Genomic DNA, 13250 nt, shown 5'->3' on the forward strand with positions numbered 1-13250 from the left:
TACACAGACATTTTAGGAACCACTCTGGTAGGGCCTTATTTTGATCTGTCAGCGGAATTAAAAAAAAAAAAAAAAAGTTGTACCTGAAGGATTTTTCAAAATCTACATTTCATAGCCATATTTATTATGTAAACCATGGAGGAATTAACTGATGTAATGGTCCTTCTGAGAAACTCCATTTTAGTCTATGTTACTCGATTCCTTTTCAGTGCAGAAAGGTGTTAGTTTCATTAGGACCTATAAAACAAAATAAGATTTAAATTACCAGCGCCATGCAGTGTTGTCTGGTCATAACAGAGTTGCTGCTCGCAATCTGCTTAGCTCAGGTTCCATCGAGTTCAGCATATCCTATTATTTGTGTGAAGATACTTCACATCTCTCCCGTTATTTGTCTTTCCTTAAACTAATAGGAAGCTTTGTGCCTCAAGACTTGATATGAAAGACATTGAAATAATGCTTGTCTTAGTCTTACTCCACCTGTAAGCATAAATGCGAGTACCGAAATGAAATGACAGAAAGTCATCAGTGATAATAATGGTTATCCATATGATTTAGCATATCCATATAAGTAATTTTAGATTGTCATCGGAACAAAAATATGATACTAGAAAATTTTGTGGACATTCCTATATGCTTTTGGACTTTGAGGCTCCCAGATGGAGGAAAAATTCAGCCACCACGGGTTGTTTTCCTAGCTCTTCACGATAGATTTTAGAATTTGCTTTCTTTTCTTTTTAAATTCAATTCTTTGTGTTGGATAAAGTTCTCTTTTTGCCACAGCTCTTGAAAATTTTTCTTCACACCTGTCTTTTAGCCTGCAATAGTAGTATTTTCTTCCGTTTTCTTTGCTTATATAGGCATAACAGGCTGATAATTGAATAATCTTGTTAGTGACGCATTTTGGGGCAACTCACTGGGTCGTACCGAGTGAATTTGTTGGGTGACTGATGCTTGTGGCTATTTTTGTAATAGCTGGATGTTAGAAAGCATCTCCTTGACACCAAATTTTTTTTCCTGGGTGGGGAGGAAGATGGTGGGTGGGGCCAGAAGTGCAGAGGAGTGGAGCCCGGGAGAAGGAACTGAGATGGAAACAACAGAGGAGAGTGGAGGGTTTGAATTCAGAAGAACAGAGATTCCACTACTAGTTCTTCCTCTTGGTTAACTTCAGCAAATCACTTAAGTTCTCTGACTTAGTTTCCTCATCTGCAAAATGGAATTGATAGATGCCATGTGAATGAAACCTGCTTGTGGGAAATAGTAAAAATAATGCTGCTAACAATTGTATCACAGCAGCTGATACCTGATACTTAACAAAAAGTAGTTCTCCTCCTTACCCTGTATATTTTGGATATTAGAAAACTCATTTCCAGATCTTTTCAAGTTTAATTTATATTTTGTATTGTTAGATTTTTTTTTTAAGATTTTATTTATTTATTTGTCAGAGAGAGCATGCACAAGCAGGCAGAGTGGCAGGCAGAGGCAGAGAGAGAAGCAGGCTCCCCACTGAGCAAGGAGCCTGATGTGGGACTCGATCCCAGGACCCTAGGATCATGACCTGAGCTGAAGGCAGCGGCTTAACCCAGAGCCACTTGGGCGTCTCTGTTAGATGTTTTCTTACATGTTCTAGATTCACAACTAAGTTACCTCTCATACATTTTAGTGTATGTAATGCCCTTCTGTGATGTGAAGGTTGACACATAAATTTGATGATGATTTCTATAGTAGTTAAGATATGATGGGAAAACCAGTGTCTTTAGGGTAGTGTTTGTTTTGGGGTTCATAGAAACTGTTTTAGTAAGATGATGGAGTGAGGTACTGTTGTTGTCAGGTACTAGTGAGGTACTAATCTCTTTGAACTTCAGTTTCCCTCTTTAAAACGAGTAGTTAAAACAAGTTATTTTCAAGTTTCTTCTAGAGCTAAATTTTTATTCAGAATGGTGCTAATGCCACAGGATTCCATTTTCTCCAATATTCTTCACTGTTTTTGTCAGAACCTAGACATGCAGCAAAATGAAAAACTGCATTTTAAATTTTTTAACAAAACAGGAAACTCTATGTAGGCCCACACAATAAAGCAAATTTCTGATGAAATAATCTTTTTTGGTAATATTTCTTCTGAGTGACAGTTGGATCCATGGGTTGACTCAGTGAGATCATACAGACAGACAATAAACATTTGACTAGGTACTAACTGTACTCCAGGGATAAGCTCTCCAATTTCCAACATAGTAAGTTGCATAGCTTTTTTCTTAGGAATCTGGTACTCATTTTTGGAATACCATATTCTTGCTGGAACTCTGTAAAATATTGCTACATTTAACCATCTTATATAAATTTATAATTTTACTTTTAAAAACTTACCTGTGACATAAGATTACAACCATGAACATGTATTATACATATGTGTAAACTGTTTTCAGCTTTTGAAAAGTACCATTTAGGGCTTGCTAGCTACTTTCCCCTCTGCTTTTATTTATTTTTTTAAAGATTGGTGCTGCCTAGCAGGCGATCAGAGTGGTACGAACTTAATGCCGGGAGCCAGGTGGTCATGGGCTCGACACCAGTTCCATCACACGTCCTATAACTTTAGAGAAACTGTGTTACCTTTTCCTGGTTATGAAATAGGTGTGACAGAACATCTTTTTTAAGAAGACTCCTATCCTCCTTCTTTTTTTTTTTTTTTTAAAGATTTTATTTATTTATTTGTCAGAGAGAGAGAGGGAGAGAGAGCAAGCACAGGCAGACAGAATGGCAGGCAGAGGCAGAGGGAGAAGCAGTCTCCCTGATGAGCAAGGAGCCCGATATGGGACTCGATCCCAGGACGCTGGGATCATGACCTGAGCCGAAGGCAGCTGCTTAACCAACTGAGCCACCCAGGCGTACCTCCTATCCTCCTTCTTACTCTGTGTGTGTGTGTGTGTATGTATGTATGTATGTATGTAGGGGGAGCTAATGAATATTGCTTTTATTGTGTTGAAATGATGATTAGCTTAATATGGTCATATGCTTTTGAAAGGCGTGCCCCCCCCCCTGCCCCTTTTAGGAGGTGGGAACTGACTTTGACAGTAATTTGGGGAAAGAGGCCTGTCCTGAGAGAGAGAAACTCAGAGGGGGGACAGAAAGTTTGTGCTGGTCCTTGTGAGGCTGGTTTTTGAAATTACTGCTAGTGCTGGGGGTGAAGATGGTGTCCCTGCCCTGTGTAGGCAGATTATGTAGTTTGTGTTGCTTTTGGTGCAGTTACTTACCTCTTGTTGCTCCATGGTACTGAGGTAAGTTTTACATAGGCTTGTGTGCATTGTCCTCAGGGGTATTAGGGAAGGGTTGTAGGCTTATTTTGTATCCGTCAGAGTGGTCATTGCAGCATTAATTAGGGAGGAAAACCTCAGGAGAAGGTAAGTTTCTGAGAAGAGTTCACAATCCTATTTTATTTTCTCTCCCTAAGTGGATTTCTTTCCTCTACTGTTGATATTTGCAGGGTATACATTTTATTAGGGAAGGTAGACATTTCCTCTCAGACTGGTTTGTTGTGAAAAATAAACTGATAATATATGGAAATCCTCTACTATTCTGGTATACACAGTAAGCTTCAGGAGCTATTCTCATTTTAAGGAGAATGAAAGGAAACATCCCAGGCAAAGATTATCTGCATTATTGGGAGAAAAACAGTTAAAATTCTACTCGTTGCCTTTTATTTTGGGAAGACTGATTGGTTGTCAGATTGGCATGCTGTAGTCTTGGTTGGGAGTCATCTCTGAGCCTTTTATCTTTGTTTGAGAAAGATTAATTTCTGCTCAGTAACTTGTTTTTTCTATTCTTTCCTATAATTCCGTTAAAGACTGTATTATTGTGTGAATTTTGGGCCTGAGCTCCCTAATTAGAGCCCCAGGACTTCTGTAGGAATGTTGTTTAAAAATCACTAATCTAGGGACGCCTGGGTGGCTCAATGGGTTAAGCCGCTGCCTTCGGCTCAGGTCATGATCCCAGCGTCCTGGGATCAAGTCCCACATCGGGCTCCTTGCTCAGCAGGGAGCCTGCTTCTCCCTCTGCCTCTGCCTGCCACTCTATCTGCTTGTGCTCACTCTCGCGCGCGCTCTCTCTCTCTCTCTCTGACAAATTAAAAAAAAAAAAAAAAAAATCACTAATCTAGCAGCAGGTTGTTTCCTTAACCAAAGGGGGACGAAACCTTAGCCTTGCCCTCAAGAAGCCCACAGTCTAGAGGGGAAGATTAATTTTAGCATAAGGTAATAATGATAGTAATCATTTGCACATGCTCTGCCCAAATCTTCGTATCTTATTCATTTGTCAATACTCTCAGTTTCTTCAGTCTGCTTTGTATCTTTGTCATTCCGGTGAAACTGTCCTAGGAAGGTCATCAGCACGTTCAGCTTGCAAGTAGAAACTGTGGAATTCTGAGTAGCATGGAGAACTCTCTTCTTGGAACTGTCTCTTCTTGGACTCTGTAGGACCTGTCTTTGCTGGTCTTCTTTCTGCCTCTGTCTTCTCCCTAAGTAATTTTAATCATTTCTTTGGATGTAAATGCTATATTTAGGTTAGTGACTCCACAATTGTTTTTTTTTTTTTTTTACCCCTGCGCCCCCAGTGACTCCAAATTAGTATCTTTAGTTCTCTTCCAGATGTGAGCCATGTTCATTCAGCTACACGTATGACATTAATTTTTCCTGTAAGTCTGTCTCTGGACAAGAATACTATTCTTTGAAGAGTTACTGTTTTATGATAGTTGCTTTATTTCCTTTGGTTAGGACCATTGTGAGAGACAAAAATGAAAGGAATGATCATATGAGATTTATGAATTTGATGGGTACGTTGTTTTTCTCTATATCATATACACCAATTATATATGTGCACCTGCCTGTAGCTTAGGAATTTATTTGCTTATTTATTTATTTATTTTTTAAATTTTGCTTAGGAATTTTTAAACTGATGATATATCCTTTCCTATATATTTGTTTCGAACTTTTTTTTTACATTTACTGTAGATATTATTCAATTATAAATCTAAGTCTCTACTTGTTTTAACTTACAATTAACTGAACTGAAAGCATTTTATTAAACTGAATTAAAGTAACAAAAGAATATCTTAAGATGGGGCTTCAGTAATTTAGGCACCAGTTCTCAAAAACGGAAGATTTCTCTAAGCAAAACCTCAAATTTAAGAACCTTAAGTTAGATGTATAATAGGCAGAATGAGTAGTTGGAAAGATTAATTACAAGGTCAATTAATGTTAATACAAAAGTTATGAACTAAATGTTGTTTTAAGGCAGTCTTTAGATGACACTGTTGAGCCTCTTAAAAGACTTTGGAAAATGAGAATTATTTGTTAAAGAGTTTAATTAGTTAAGAGTCATTGTCTGCAGGGTAGGTAGAGACTTTTAAACAAAGAAAACATAAGCTGTCTGAAGTATATATAGAAGTTAATCAGTTACCTTATAAATTATTCTTGAGTAGTCTAGGTGTTATTTTTAGCATCAGCTTAATAATTGGGAAAGAATTAAACCTTATATAGTCCACATTCTTTATACATTATTTATATTATTAAGACTTTCGCAACACATCAAATTTGGGATCTTAATATTATAATATTTTGTAATTAATAAGAATATTTTGCATATTTAATATTTATTGCTTAATATTTAATATATTGTTTTATTAAAATTTGTGGAAGCCATATTTTAGGTTACCTTTTTATATTATATAAAATGTATGTAATATAGATAAAATAAAAATACAGTGTCTTGTTTAATAATCTGAAATAGTTCTCATAATTAAGTCTTGAAAGTATGACTTTCCTCTTGATGTAATACAGTTTGAAACATGCTGAGTTAAAGGTATGTTCTCTGGGGCCCCTGCGTGGCTCAGTTGGTTAAGCATCTGCCTTCAGCTCAGGTGGTGATCTCAGGGTCCTGGGATCAAGTCCCCTGACAGGGTTTCTTGCTCAGCCGGCAGTCTGCTTCTCCTCCTGCCTCCCCCTCCCCTTGCTTGTGCATGCTCTCTTGCACTCTCTCTCTCTCTGATGAATAAATAATTTTTTTTTAAAAGGCATGTCTGTTAAGTTATTTGAGAGTTTTTATGTTTTTAAGCCAAAAGAAAACAAATTATCGTACTACCACTGCATTAGTCCCGTGACTTTGGACAGAGTGCTTCACTTGTCAGTTACATTTCCGTATCTACAAAATGGAGGTGAGAGTAGCAATACCTGCCTTTTAGGGATGTCAGGAGGATGAAAGTGGGTAACTTATATAAAGCCCTCTGCCAGCAGCATTTAAGAAATAGCAGTGATTGGGACGCTTGGGTGGCTCAGTTGGTTGGATGACTGCCTTCGGCTCAGGTCATGATCCCAGAGTCCTGGGATCAAGTCCCGCATCAGGCTCCCAGCTCCATGGGGAGTCTGCTTCTCCCTCTGACCTTCTCCTCGCTCATGCTCTCTCTGTCTCTCTCTCAAATAAATAAAAATAAAATCTTTAAAAAAAAAAAAAAAGAAAGAAATAGCAGTGATTGACGATGATGATGACGGTGGTGCTGGTACACCAGAACAGCAGTTTGTGGCCCATCTCTCATTCTGGTCGCACGACATGCTCTTTTAGCTGGTATCGCAGATGTCACTTCATTTTCTTCCTAGCTTGCTTTGCTTCCTCTGGCTCTGTTCCTAACTCTTCATGTAAATAGATAGATCAAGAGAGAGAGAGTATGGAGCCTATCTTCTCCTAACGCTTTGCTACCTTTTGAAAAAATCATCAATCTGTAGGTTTAATGCTGTCAGCAATCTTTTTCCATGCGATGTGTGCTCAGTCCTGGTTTTTTTGCCTCAAAGTCATAATGTGTTATTCTTGAGCCAAGTTGATGCTCTCCTTGTCAGATGTTTACACCATTTGCTACTAAAATTGCCTTTTTCGGGGTGCCTGGGTGGCTCAGTGGGTTAAGCCTCTGCCTTTGGCTCAGGTCATGATCCTCAGGGTCCTGGGATCAAGCCCCACATCGGGTTCTCTGCTCAACAGGGAGCTTGCTTTCCCCTTCCCCTCTGCCTGCTTCTCTGCCGACCTGTGAGCTCTCTCTCTCTCTGTCAAACAAATAAAATCTTAAAAAACAAAAAACATAGCACTGCCTTTGTCCCTACAGTCCTTTAGTGACACAGTAATCATAACTATCACCTAGGAAGAAAGGGCAGGTACATAGTGGTTTTTAAAAATCATTTCTAATTTTTTTAGCATTGAAAAAATTGAGGTATAATTTGCATAGCATGAAATGCACCCATTTTAAGGGTATTATAGGATGAGTTTTAGTGAACATACGCAGGTATGTGTGCCTTGTGTTTCCTACACATCTTTCTTTAGCATCACCCACAATCTAGTTTTAGAACCAGTCTGTCAGCCCGAAAGTTCCCTTGTATCCATTTTCAGGCGCTCCCCACTTCTGTTCCTTAACTCAGGACGGCACTAACCTGTTTTTCCCTCTGTAGTGTTACTTTTTCTAGAAACTTCAAAGTAATGGAATTACGTAACATGTTATCTTTGGCTTCTTTGATTTGGCACGTGTTTTTAAGGTCCATGTTGCTGCATCCACGAGTCATTCACTCCTTGTTGCCGAGTGGTATTCCAATGCATGGTGTCCTGTATTCTAGAAAATCCATCCTCCAAAGATAAACAGTTGGGTTGTTTGCACTTTCCAGCTGTTCTAAGCATAACTGCTAGGATCATCCTTGCGCAACTGCTTGTACGGTCCTCTGTCCCCAAGAGAAGTGAAAACACATGTTGGGTTATAGGATGAGAAACTTCCAAACCATTTTTCATTTTATCAGGTTTTTTCTTTTATGGTCTTCATTTTTATTTTATGCATGTAAAATATACATGCATTTATGTGGTGTAATAGCTAAAAATTTTTTCCTAATCTACAATGATTTTCTCTAAGAATCGTCTTCTACAAGTTTTTTAGTTTAGTTCTTACTTTTAGGTATATGTTCCTATCCATTTTGAGTTAATTTTTGTATATGGTACAAGGTAAAGGTAAATGTCAAGGTTCTTTTTCCTTCTCTATGTGTGTAACAGTTTTGGGCATCATTTGTTGAAAAGACTGACTTTTTCTCAGTAAATTACCTAGGACCTTGTTGAATATGAATTGATATAAATGTGTGGGAGTGTTCCTGGACTGTGTTTTCTTCTGTTGTTTAGCCTTATGCTAATACCTAACTGTTTTAATTGAACTTTATAGTAAGATTTGAAATTAGGTAGTTTTTTTTTTTTTTTTTTCCAACTGTTGATGTCGTTTTAAGGTAGCCCTGGTTCAGAAATTTCCCAGCAGTCTCCATGTTTATATGTCTCTGGAGGGTTATGAGCAGATAAGGCCATTAGGATGTTCTAAGGAAAATTGGTTACTTAGGGTAGGACAGGCCTGAAGCTTCTATTTTTTCATCATTTCGTTGAGTTACCTGTCAGAGCTAGCATAATTTAGCAGGATCATATACTTGGTAGAATAAATGTAATGCCTACTGTATACCAGGTGCTTTATGTAATCATCTCATTTAATACTGCTGCAAACAGGACATTATTATCCTCATTTTATATTTGAGTCCACAGTAACACTTCCTAGGTCACATACCTAAGCTGCTGCTAATGATGGAATAATATTAACAGCAGCAGTATTTATATGATAAAGCCAGGTTTCAAAACTGGTCTGTCTGATGATGCTTAGCCCTACGAGATTCTTTCCACTGTTTCATGCTGTCTTCTTTTTCTTTTCTCTTCTTCTTCTTCTTCTTCTTCTTCTTCTTCTTCTTCTTCTTCTTCTTTTTTTAAGATTTATTTACTCATTTTAGAGAGAGAGTTTGGGGGCAGGGGGAGCAGAAAGAGAGAGTCTCAAGCTGATGCCATGCTGACGGTTGAGCGATCTCACCACCCTCAGATCATGACCTGAATTGAAAACCGAAAATCGGAGGCTTAAGGGACCCAGCCAACCAGGTGCCCCTCCATGCTGCCTTTTAATGGTGACCCATTGCTTTGTGGAGAGGCAGTTTGTCTTTTTTAGCTCATACCGTGGAAATAGCAATAGTAGTAAGGAAGAAGAAGGTGATATGTATCCCTCCACCCTTTCTTATAAGGTTCCTGCCTCCCTTGTGTCTGCCAGGATCAGGAAAGACTTCTTCCCCTCTCCCTTCCTTGAAATGCACTTCTGAAGGAATTTGGTGAAAAACTGTCGAGAGTAGAGCGATGTGGCTTTCTGGCAGAATTGTTACTGCCCGCACTACTGGCTTAAATGACTGAGATTTTCCCTTAGTAACTTCTAAGACATTTTGTGATTCTATGTTTTTAAGTATTTTATTAATACTTCTTATTCAGAATGTTACACTAAGATATTTTGTACTGTGGAAATGATCCACACCTTTACATGTCCTATATCTTTTTTCAGCATGGGTGCATTGGCACCTTCTCATACTCTCTTAGCACATGAGTGAAAACTTACTGAATATTATAGATCAAGCAGTAATAGTTTAATAACATCACTCCTACTAATAATCACAACTTTTGGCTGTTGATTGTTGCATAGTGTGATGTCCTTGAGTGAATTAGTTGTTGGTATAGAATTATAATGGGCTTAAGTAGGCCAGCATAATGAATACATTTAGCCTAGCAGAGCCGGAAAGAATTGATGACTCCTATTACATAACAGTTTATTGCACACTGCTCACTGACTGCCACTTGAGGAGAATCCATTCGTTTTACTTACTGTGATAACTTCTTATTTGCATACAGATTTTCTTTTTGTTTTTCATGAATCATCTCTAACACCCTAGCTGCATTTCATTACATTGGATGATCTCCAGATCTCCAGACCGATCAGGTCCTGGTAAAACTCAAAATGGACTTTTTTCTCTTTCCTTCCCCTTTAGACCTCTTTGGATTTAAAGTAGTAAACATTAATACACAGAAAACAACATAAGCATGTACTTGTTTGTATTCCTTACTGTGCATCTTGGAAACAAACTTCTTTAGTGCAGTGGAAGTGATTCTTGTGTGGATCAGAAAAAATGCTGCAGGTTCCTTTGGAGTTACAAAGTCTTTGTTCTCAAAGATACATGCAGAAGAGCAGGTGCCTTCATGATTGAAATGCTCATTTCTTCCTTACCTACATTTGCTCTTATAAATTGTTAAGATTGTCATATATGTACATATAATTCGTATATGTGACTTATATGGCATATTTATATATATGTCACATATATATATGGCATTTTTGCATCATTTTACTCGTTTTTTCTTGAGATAAATTATTCCATCACTTTTGAACTTCTTTATACAACTATGACTTAGATTTTTATTTCGACAGTTTTGAGCCTTTTGATTCCTTACAGTAAACTATGAATCAACAAATTCAGATTGCGATGTGAGTTTTATTTATTTGTTTACTTAGCCAACATTTACCATGCACTGTGTTATTATGCGTTGGATGCTGGGCTGGTCCAAAGGAGGCGGTCATAGGGATCTCGGGTCTCTGCTTCTCAGCTTCCAGTGCTCCTGATGAGACCTAAGCAGATACAAGGAAATGTAGTAAGAATTATGGTGGGAACTCAAAATTTGTAGACTAGACACCTCATAATTCACAATGAAGTGAAGCTTTACATATTTCACGTTTTTTTTTTAACCGAACAGAAGTAATGCAGCAAGTCTACTTGATTTATCATGCAATTTAATGGCGAGATGTTATTAATGAGTTACTTTCATATTGGTTGTAAAAATCACATCCACTCTAATGAGTCCGAGAGGATTCTGTGTCTTTTTATTCATGTTTGCTTGTTTGTTTGCATTGCAGATTTCTCTTGGATTTGGCTACAAAATTATAGATCTTCTGCACTGTGTACAGGCACAGGTAAGTCAAAGTTAAGTCATTCTGTTGGAATATTTTGATTTTTAAGTAAACTCAAATATTTAAAAAGTATAGTTTAGCAAAATAAATTGTAAACAAAGCAAATATAAATAAGAAACAAAATGTATATTTCTCAGCATTTCTGTTGTATTATAAAAATTCTGTGGGAATGTGTTCAGAAATGAATTTGAAGGTCAGGTGCTCTTACTATTTATCAGTGTTTACTGTGTATATTTGGGAAGAGTTTACACATACCCATTGGATGAGGTGTTAGAGAATGTCCCAGCCTGGCAAAATGTTTACATTTCTTTTTGTATATAAATAAAGGAATAGCTGCTGTCGATTGTGGCAGCAAATGGAGCTAAATGTTTTAAATTTAATGAGCAGGCTTTTCTTGTCCAACTAGTCTGAAATAGCTTCTCAGTCACTTCTTAACACACAATCCTGATAGATTTTTATCATGATATTTATTATCACCTGATATATTCTTATTTTTTATAGTCTTCCCTATGAAAATATAAGCTACATGAAAATTGAGACTATTTTTGTCTTGGTGAAAAAATGGTATCCCTGACTTGTAGAATAGCACCTGGTATATGGGAAAGACTGAATAAATGTTTGCTTAATTATTGGGTAGTAAATACTAAGAATTTATTTATATTCAGAGTCATTGAACTCTGCTTCTATAAATAAAAGCTAGAAATAGTTTTTATACTTATTTTTAAATATGAAATTAATTTGTATCAGGTACTTAAAGTATATGGGTCTTAAATGTTCTGAGAAATTACCTGTGTTGCATATTTTATGTCCTAAAAGTGTGCTTAATCAGGATAGAATTCAGAGGATAATACCTCCAATTCTGTATTTATTTTGTCACTACCCTAGAAGGTTCTTTCCAAGTTATGGGCAAACCTGAAGCAGGTCTGAGAACTTCTTACTTACTTCCTTACTGGATTATGCTACCATATCGGATAGGTTTTGTGGTATCTTGATAGGGTGAGGGAATTGAAAATCTCTAAAAACCAGATAATTTAAAATTTTCCCACTACCTGTCATTGGAGACAAAATTTAACTTCCTTACTTAGTTTTCAGTTTCTAGATTGGGGAGATCTTTTTGGTCATTTTTCCACCGTCTATATTGATGTTTGAATTCATTATCCTAGAGCTATAGGAGGGATGCTTGGCTGACTCAGTTGGTAAAGCATGCTGCTCTTGCTCTCTTGACCTTGGTGGTGAGTTCCAGCCCCACACTGGCCATCGAGCTTACATACGTATGTACGTACATACATACATACATACATACAGCTATAGGAATTACGCAGACCACCTATTCCCCTGTGTCCTTGGCAGTTTTCTTTAGGTGTTCCAAGTTACTGGTTGCTATTATTGGTTTCTTGGTTTGTTTGTTTTGTATGTTTTGTTTTTTGATCTTTCTTCAGGCTTTGGTCTCTTCTGCCACCCTGATTTTCATATATAGAAAGAATTAAGTCTGATCTTTAGGGTTTTTTCTTTTATTTCTTATTCACACTTAATTTTGTAAGTGCAACTTGCAGAGATTCCCTTGATAATATTAATAACAGCAGCTATTACTTATTGCTCTCTTACTGTGTGCCAGGGATTATGTAAGTGCTTTTGAGTTATCTTTAGAATAACAGATAAGGAAATTGAAGCTTAGAGAGGTTAAGTGACTTTTCCAAGGTCATATCAAGTAAGTGGCAATTTGCCACTCCAAAGACCTTGATTTTAACCACAAAGCTCTATTTTATGTCTCAATGGCCCTGAATACAAGCCTGTTTGTGGCAGTAAGTATAATATAGGAAAATCATATTGATACGTGAGGACTTCAAAATTAATTTAAAAGTCAAACATTATTTTGTTTCTATTTCATTAGCAGGTCCTAACTTTTAACCTTTATTTCAAACTGTGAAACATGACAACTCATTAGAAATTTAATGACTACCTAAACAATTCTACTAAGTTGGAACTAAAGTTCCATCCTGGCACTTTCATTTCATGCTCACTTTTGGGGACGGGGGAGAAGCACATGGGGGAAAGCCATTTGGATTCGTTTTTCCATTATAAATGTGGTATGCTATGAGTCAGCATTCTTTATCCCTTGAAATATTAGAAATTATAGTTTACAGATGGCATTTATAGTTTGGTAGATGAATCATTTTTCTTAGAACAGGTTGTATGAAATGTAGTGACTATAGAATTACTTAGAATCCTTATCTTGAAAGGTAAAATAATTTATATCTCTGGCAAAATATTTTTAATTATTTAAGAAATGAAGTGGCATGGTTTTGAGAGCAGAGTTGGTTCAAACAGAACTTCAAATAGAACTTTATTTAGTTTATTTTCGGGGCTGAGAAGGACA

General features: G+C 37.0%; 1 protein-coding gene across 1 annotated transcript in view; it reads left to right on the forward strand.

Moving 5' to 3' along the window:
* Positions 1-13250, forward strand: part of LOC111156771 (nuclear receptor coactivator 2) — a 294726-nt gene that overhangs the window by 91360 nt on the left and 190116 nt on the right. Inside the window, exon 2 of the mRNA XM_022517836.1 lies at positions 10820-10876. The gene's annotated coding sequence lies outside the window, so the exon portion shown is untranslated. The remainder of the gene's footprint in view (positions 1-10819; positions 10877-13250) is intronic.

Source organism: Enhydra lutris, unplaced genomic scaffold, assembly GCF_002288905.1.
Source record: "Enhydra lutris kenyoni isolate GAN:26980312 unplaced genomic scaffold, ASM228890v2 scaffoldscaffold49, whole genome shotgun sequence".
In the NCBI taxonomy this organism is placed as follows: Eukaryota; Metazoa; Chordata; class Mammalia; order Carnivora; family Mustelidae; genus Enhydra; species Enhydra lutris.